This window comes from Sardina pilchardus, chromosome 13, assembly GCF_963854185.1.
Source record: "Sardina pilchardus chromosome 13, fSarPil1.1, whole genome shotgun sequence".
NCBI classification, from domain to species: domain Eukaryota; kingdom Metazoa; phylum Chordata; class Actinopteri; order Clupeiformes; family Clupeidae; genus Sardina; species Sardina pilchardus.
The window spans coordinates 31422273-31431360 of NC_085006.1; positions in this window are offsets into that span (position 1 = coordinate 31422273).

The following is a 9088-nucleotide window of genomic DNA, read 5'->3' on the forward strand; positions in this document are numbered from 1 at the left end:
GCTAAGGCAGCTTACAGAAGTAAGATTGAAGAGAAGTTCACTCAAGGTAACCTCCAGGAGGCATGGCAGGGTATTAAGACAATGGCAGCAGTCAACACTGTGCGTGACCTTAGACCTGTGTGTGTGGCTGGCAGTAGTGATGAATCCCTCCCCAATGAGCTCAACTCTTTTTACACCAGGTTTGAGAAAGATCACCAGTCTCAGTTGGCGGATATCACCAGTAGCTTGATCCCGAGTGACCCTATCATCGTCTCGGTTGAATCTGTGGTGGAATGTTTGAGGAGGACAAAGACCAAGAAAGCTCCTGGTCCAGATCAAATATGCGGTCACACACTGAAACACTGTGCTGAGCAGCTTGGAGGAGTTTTCCAGCAGATATTTCAGAGGTCTCTATCCACTGCCACTGTCCCACAGTCATGGAAACACTCCACAATCATTCCCGTTCCCAAGAAGAGCAGCCTGAAAGTCCTGAATGATCTAAGACCCATTGCCCTCACCTCCCTTGTCATGAAGGCCTTTGAGAGGATTGTGAAAGCTCATGTTATCAACGCCACAGCCTCAAAGATGGATCCTCTTCAGTTCGCATATCGTGCAAAAAGAGGGGTGGATGATGCCAAAATCTACATACTAAATGCCATCCATGAACACCTAGAAAGCCCAAATTCTTTTGCACGACTCCTATTTGTGGATTTCTCCTCTGCCTTCAATACCATTCAACCTCACATGTTGGCCAAAAAGCTCATAAGTTTCAACTTAGATCATCAATTAATTTTGTGGATCACAGACTTTCTGACCCAAAGAACACAGAAGGTGCTGGTCAACAAGAGGTTCTCTGACATCAGCTACATGTCCACTGGCTCTCCCCAGGGTTGTGTCCTCTCACCGCTGCTTTTCATCCTGTACACAGATGATTGTCGAAGTCACCATGCTGATCGTCATCTAGTGAAGTTTGCCGACGACACTGTTCTCCTGTCCCTGTTATCTTGTTCTGTCCAAGATCACGGCCCTGTCTTCAGCGAGTTTGTGGAATGGTGTGATAGCTCCTTTTTGGAGTTAAACGTCACAAAGACCAAGGAGATGTTCATTAACTTCAACAGGCATGGAGGATGCAGGACCGCCACTACAATACATGGGGAACCAGTGGAAGTTGTACATGAGTACAAATACCTGGGCACTGTCATTGATGACAAACTGCGTTTTGACTCCAACACAGAGGTGATCCTTAAAAAATGTCAACAGCGCAAGTATTTTTTGAGAAAGCTATACTCCTTTGGAGTAAACAGGAAGATCCTCACAGTTTTTTACACCTCCTTCATTGAAAGTGTACTGACTTTTTCATCTATATGCTGGTTTCACTCCCTCTCCATCAAAAATAAGAATCACCTCCAGAGCATTGTGCACACATGTTCTAAGATCATTGGCCACCCTCTTCAGTCACTGACATCGCTGCATGATAAGGCTACACTAAGAAAAGCCAACTCTATCCTGGAAGACTTTACTCATGTTCTACATGGAGTTTTTGAATGGCTGCCCTCTGGCAGGCGTCTGCGCTGTCCTCTTGCTAGGACTAACAGGAGGAAGGCGACCTTTACCTTTGAGGCTATTCGCCTTTTGAACTCAAATATCCCCCCAGCCCCCTCCTCCCTCTCCTGGGACTAACCCCCCCCCCCCCCCCCCCCCTGTCTTATGTTGTGTTATGTCTTATATGTCACTATGCCTGCACAGAGAAATTGCCCCTCGGGGATAAATAAAGTGTTTTGAATTGAATTGAATTGAAAGCAGAGAAGAGTATGTCACAGTGTAGTATAATAGTATAGTAAAGCAGAGCAGAGCCGTTTATGGCACAGTGTAGTATGGTAAAGCCGAGAGTATGGCACAGCGTAGTACGGTAAAGCCGAGAGTATGGCACAGAGTAGTATGGTAACGCCGAGAGTATGGCACAGAGTAGTATGGTAAAGCCGAGAGTATGGCACAGCGTAGTACGGTAAAGCCGAGAGTATGGCACAGAGTAGTATGGTAACGCCGAGAGTATGGCACAGAGTAGTATGGTAAAGCCGAGAGTATGGCACAGCGTAGTATGGTAAAGCCGAGAGTATGGCACAGTGTAGTATGGTATAGGAGATGTAGCATAACTCAGACACATTGGCGTACTAAAGTCTTCAGTGTACTGTAACTGGAGGGCCAATTTCACACTCATCAGAGAGGAAACTTCATTCACACTCCCTTCCGTCACCTCCTGCCAGCAGAAATGTTTGGGCTCGGGATTTATGCAGCGTGAATCCCAACCACTTTCTTCTACTGGAATAGAACAAGCCTGGGAGGTGCGCTACAGCAAAAGCACAGATCTTTGGATGCAACATGATTTATGAACCTCAATAGTGGGCTATTTTCGAGACACTACACTCGATACACTAAAATGACTCCCCGAAGCCATAATACACTGTGAGGATTCTTCATATTGCCATAATTCATAGTTAGTAATGTATTGTTTTGTTTACGGAAATTAAACTTTATTTTAAGAGTCCTCCTCAGCTTCTACTCGTGCTTGTGAGCCTTGTGCCTCCTCAGTATGTGTGTATGTGTATGTGTGTGCTCGTGCGTGTGTGTGTGTGTGCGTGCCCGTGTGTGTGTGTGTGTGTGTATGTGTGTGTGCGTGTGTGCGTGCGTGCCTGTGTGTGTGTGTGTGTGTGTGTGTGTGTGTGTGTGTGTGCGTGCCCCTCTGAGGTAGCTGGTGAGAGCAGCAGCCGTCCTCTGTGGACTCCTAAGTGTGGTGTGAGCCTCGTGCATCCTCAGTGTGTGTGTGTGTGTGTGTGTGTGTGTATGTGTGCTCCTAAGTGTGGTGTGTACACAGAGGGGCAGGACAGACAGGAACACAGTGGAGTGGAGTGCTTAGGGGCCGCAGTGCTGTCCTCCGCTGCCCGTGTACCCCCTCAGAATACAAACGAGCCGCGCGCTAGTCACGCTAGCCACGCTAGCCACGCTAGCCACTCTAGTCACTCTAGCCACGCTAGCCACGCTAGACACTCTAGCCACGCTAGCCACGCTAGCCACGCTAGCCACTCTAGTCACTCTAGCCACGCTAGCCACGCTAGCCACGCTAGACACTCTAGCCACGCTAGCCACGCTAGCCACTCTAGTCACTCTAGCCACGCTAGTCACGCTAGCCACGCTAGTCACGTGGAGGGCTGATGGGGGAGCGTTTGGCCAGCCTGGTCGTATCGATGGAGACGAGCGTTTGGCCAGCCTGGTCGTATCGATGGAGACGAGCGTTTGGCCAGCCTGGTCGTATCGATGGAGACGAGCGTTTGGGCAGCCTGGTCGTATCGATGGAGACGAGCGTTTGGCCAGCCTGGTCGTATCGATGGAGACGAGCGTTTGGCCAGCCAGGTCGTATCGATGGAGACGAGCGTTTGGCCAGCCTGGTCGTATCGATGGAGACGAGCGTTTGGCCAGCCTGGTCGTATCGATGGAGACGAGCGTTTGGCCAGCCTGGTCGTATCCATGGAGACGAGCGTTTGGCCAGCCTGGTCGTATCAATTACACAGTTGCTTTGAGTCAGCCGGAGGCCTGCGAGTGAAAATAGGATAAAGGACATATATAGCTTGACATACTTCTCAGGTCTTTCCCCAGTGGCGATGAGTAGAACACTTTAACCTACTTGGCCGTCACCGCCATTTAACTGACTTCTATTTATGTCTCTCGTCCAACACACACCCTCCAAGGAGTCGCCAACTAAATCTGTGAAATGTTTCGTTTCTTCCCTCACTTCAAAAAGAGGCCGTCTTCACCCAGGATAGTATAGTACTGAGTACACTGTCTTCTTTAGTGGTTACTGTCATTGGTAGTTTAAGGATGGACTAAGATATCCGGCCCACAATGACAACGTTTTTATCTTTGCTTTGATTTACCTCCTTTGCCATTAGAGACACTTTAACGCTACTTAGTTCCAGCAGTCAGATATAATTGTGCCTATATTGTAGACGGTCTTTGGTATTATTTGCCCCCTCCCCTCAGGTTAGGGGTAGGATGAGGGTTGAGGGGGTTAGGGTTAGGAATAGGGTAAAGGTAGTGCCTTTTAGGCTGTGCTGCCTGGAAGGTGCTGTTGGGGGCAAAAAACACCATTGAGCTATTGCAGACCCTGGTACGCCCCACAGCACCCCCTCTGGTCATGCAGCAGAAGTGCGGCAGCAGTGAGCGTGACCAGGGGCCTCATTTATAAAAGTGTCGCGTAGAAACCATCGTTCATTTGATCTTAGATCATTTCTGATATGATCGTACGTGTGATTCAGAGAAACGAACGTACGCACAAAAAAACGTGCGTACGCCACTCTTGCAGATGTGGCCATTATAAATCGCAAATGAACATGAATTTGTGCGCAGCCGGGTGATTTTAGGTCTCCGCCTTGTACACGCCCCCTCATCAATATCATTAGCATAGGCTTTAATGCAATCAATGGCTGAGTTGTACCTAAAATACATATATTGAAAACTGTAAAGGCCTAGCCTATGCCATGTGATGTTAACCTATGTTTATGCGCTGTTAGTTCGAATAACTAATTATCATTTTCCAAGCAGCGCTTTCTGGAAAGAAATATGCATCCATGTCCATTGTCCTCTGCTTGCTTTTATTCCTTCTGCTTGCAGTAATGTAGTAGGCAATGTGTGGCAAATGCAGTAGGTTTACTTTGGTAATATAACATAGTAGGCTACCTTATGACGGAAATACCTACAGTACATCATACTAATTTAGGCCTATAGGTTATGGTACAGTATGGCGTTTCCAATATGACCCAGGGTTAGATACTGCCCATGTAGCCTACGGCGGACTACATTATAAGCGAGATACTGTCATGTAGACCGAACGTTTATGGGTAGGCTATGTTTTTACTGTATAGCGAATAGTATAAGTAGTTCACCGGTCATCTTCATTCATTCTGCGCGTCGGGATTCAAGCAATATCGATGTCAGCGACTGTTTACTTTCAAGAATGTCCAGTGACCTTTAGGCCTACCTTTATATATTTTTATATTTTAGCCTGCATTATCCTAATTGTTATTATCCACGTATTGCCATCTGGTCTTGGGCACTGCCATCAGACACAGGCTATGCAATCAGACGCGTGCTATAACTCCTTGCAACTCGGCCGCAATTATGAAGATGCAAAACTCTGCTTTTCAGAGGATAGATTATGTCTATTTACCTTTATATATTCTTATATAAAGTGGGTAACCCATGAATTCTGTGATCACGGTAATGCGCCTGTGCGTGCGTTTGATAAAGGCAACAATGCTAATACCGTGAGAATGGAATGTTAACACCAAATTCTTGAATTTCCCCTTGGGGATCAATAAAATATCTATCTATTTAGCTATCTATCTATAGATTATGTCTATTTGCGATGTATAGATGCTGAAAAATACCTGTCCATATATAGCCTACATTATAATATTATCTTTCTGTTGTGGAGCTTGGAATATCATGAACGCAAGTCATATTTCCCTCTTCTAAACAAGCGTAAATGGACACTTTATGGTCAATATCGATGGGAACATTAAATATATAGATGACTCTATGGCCTGCCTGCTTTTTTGAATGCAATGAAATAGATACAGTAAGATATAGCCTAGGCATGGCACGGGTGTAGTAGTAAAATAAGAAGTGGGTAACCCATGAATTCTGTGATCACGGTAATGCGCCGTTTCATAACGCATTCAGAATATGTTTGATTATGGTAGAGGATATTATCAAGTGTTTATAAAATAGATATATAGATAGATATAGGATAGATAGGTAGGTAGATAGATAGATAGATAGATACTTTATTGATCCCCAAGGGGAAATTCAAGATTGGTGGATTAAATGGTTCTTAGAGTGTTGATGAGTGTTCATATTGTGAATGCAGATAATACAGTGTGCTTTTTCAATGTTAAAAGTTGAAATAGGTGAATACGTCTTTGGAGAGGTTGGTAAACTATATTTTTGAAATGCCTGGGGTGAATAAACTGCGTTTACTTACTTTTAGCCTCCACTTTTAGCCTCCACTACAATATTATCGGATTTTTTTACTTTCCTTTTCCAACCTTTAAGAATTAGTTAAAACTTTAACTTCTATACTTACTACTTACAACTTCTGCTGATATTGATCATGCATATGGTAGAGAACTACATGAGATCGTTGGTCTTCTTGGAATTTTGAGAATTCATCGCATTTGGACCTCAGATTACTTGCAGTACCCTGGCACTACCACAAGGAAATGGTCGTACGTCAGGTCGGAACCTGACGTGGAGATAAGCACTTTTCCACGTCAAAGACGGTCTTTATAAATCTGAGCGTTGGCATGGATTTGAGCGTACGCACGGTCTTAGATCAAATCTGTGCGTAAGAAAGTTTTATAAATGAGGCCCCAGATGTCTCCTGCTCGTTTCCTTGGTACACTTCTCCCACCTGAACTTCAAATCTTCTCCGTCAGACCCAGTTACCCAGAGCAGCGGCGAGGTAAAAACTTTACTGAGGCAGACGTCGGCAGACGGAACCCAGAATGAGATTTCCTCGGGAACGTAGCGGCTCGAGCGGCATGAAGAAAATAAATGAGGTGGGCGAGGAGGTGACATCATTCAGGGCTGAGCGCCCGCATGGGTCCTGACAAGAGGCGGAGAGTGGCCGACGGACGGCTGATTTCCCAGGGTGCCGTGCTCATTTAGACCAGGAAGGAACCTGAAGGGGGAGAGAGGCGTCTGAGTGCCTGCAGACGATCACGTCTCGCCGCGCCGCGCCACGCCGCCACCATTATGCCTCCATCTCAGCTCTCGCCGCACAATATATAGCTCTCCATCAAAGAGAACGCTATAAAGATGTTTTGAATGGAGATGGTGTGTGTGTGTGTGTGTGTGTGTGTGTGTGTGTGTGTGCGTGTGTGTGTCTGTGTGTGTGTGTGTGTGTGTGTGTCTGTGTGTGTGTGTGTGTGTGTGTGTGCGTGTGTGTGTGTGTGTGTGTGTGTGACTGACTGTGTGTGTGTGTGTGTGTGTGTGTGTGTGTGTGTGTGTGTGTGTGTGTGCGTGTGCGTGTTTTCAGATCTGCCTCTAATGCTTTGCACATCATCTCATCTCTCTCTTCGGAGTGAGCTAAATGGACATGAAGAGTGTGTGTGTGTGTGTGTGTGTGTGTGAGCTAAATGGACATGAGAAGAGGGGGCATAACTCACACCCACAATGAAATAATAATAATAAAAAAAATGAAAACACAAGCAGGACCAGGAAAATGAAAAGGATTCGATGAGTCAGCTGAGCTCCATGAAAAATAAAAAGCTGATAAAACATAATTACACCTTGAGATGAGGTTATGAAACTAAACTAAATAAAAAAAAAAAAAAAGAAAGAAAGAAACTTAACACCTGCCAGTGAAGTATTGTTACAAGGGAGACAAACTTTACAAGTGCTTGAGTCACCAGAGAGCTCTCTGAAGTGCACTTCATGGAGAGAAAAATAGGACACTACCAAGGAGGCCTGTGATTGCAATCAGAGACGCCCGATACTTCAGTGCCCTTGTTTCCTATGGTCCACGTGCACGGGGAGATGGTCTGAGACAAGGTACAACGTCTATTGCAACACAGCAATCTCTTTTACGACCTGCAGCATGAGAACAGTTGCTCTCTGAATGTTATTGGAGTGGAGTCATGGGAAGTCACCCTGTCATTAAAAACAAAATCTATTAAATCCCAGGTGCAGTGTGTCCTATTCTGTCTGCCGTACGCTTACCACCACCACCACCCTCCCCACCCCGTAACTCCACCCGGCGTCCTTCCTGGAACCTGCGCCATCAATCTTAAAGAGAGATAGGGGACATTCATAAGTCACAAAGCCCAAGTGACAGCTCTGCTCAAAACGCCTGCCACTTAGCTTAATTGGGCTTATTCCTCTGATAGAAAGACAGAAATATATCACTTGACGACTGTCGAGACGGCAGACGGGACCGTTTTCACTCTGCCAGCCCCTCCTGTTCTCTCACTCCCATTGTTTGTCTCCATAGTAACAAGCGCCGAGGAGTTTTTGGACTCTTAACATTTTCTGTCAGGATCATTTTAGGATCCGTACGAAGTAAGCATTTTAATGAGTAGGTGATAATAACAACATTAAAGTGACAACATATTATTTTAGTTTGTTCACCTGTCATTCCAATTAGCTGTGGGTGGAGTGATATTGTTTGTTTCTGGCTCATAACTGCCTCTTTAAGGAGATCAACGCCGAATGCCATTTGCACATATAATGCCTATGGACAAACCAAGCCTCTACATATCTAATTTGGGCCTGGTGGCGTAAATTCTTAGACTGGGTAAACCCTGATCTGTGGGCGATTTGGATTTCGCCCTGTAGCTCAGGCTGCTAACCTGCACGTCTATCTCCCCTGCTTCCTGTCCACAACTTCTGGGTCCAATCACAAAGTAGTTTATTCAAAGGTGCACCCAGATCGTTGATCTGATTGGTTGAGGGACTATCCAAAAGCGTACAGTCATTTGATCTATGCCCATTGATCACGCCTCTTGTGCAGTTGAAATATAGCGCAGACTCCCCAGACTAATGTTCAATCTTAAAAGATTGAGCTTAGTATGGTGATAGCCAGGCTGGTTAATTCTGACTCTAACAAGTTAAGTTTATCTTATAAGAGCCCATGAGGGAGGTGCAAAAACAACTGTTTTCTGTATCCCTCATAAGGAGGAATCAGTTCAACTGTAAAACTCGCAACACAAACTGTGTCATCTCTATCTGGACACAGAGATGTGTACAAAAGAAAAAAAAAAAAAAAAAGTTGTTGTGTTATTTTCAACACATATTGTGTAACAAGTAACAAAAGCAATGTTTTGGAAACAACACAAACTGTGTTGTCCCCATCTGGACACAGAGATGTGTTAAAAAGCACACAAATTGTGTGGTTTTCAACACCTTCATTTTAAAAGTGCACATACGGAATGTGCTGACCCGGAACCATTCCCATTCCAGAACAGTCGTCGCCATGGTTACGGGCCTGAGAGTCCCCCTCTGGTTGGGAACAAGTCTCATTCCGAGTCAGAGCGTCTCGCAGCAGCTTGTTGGT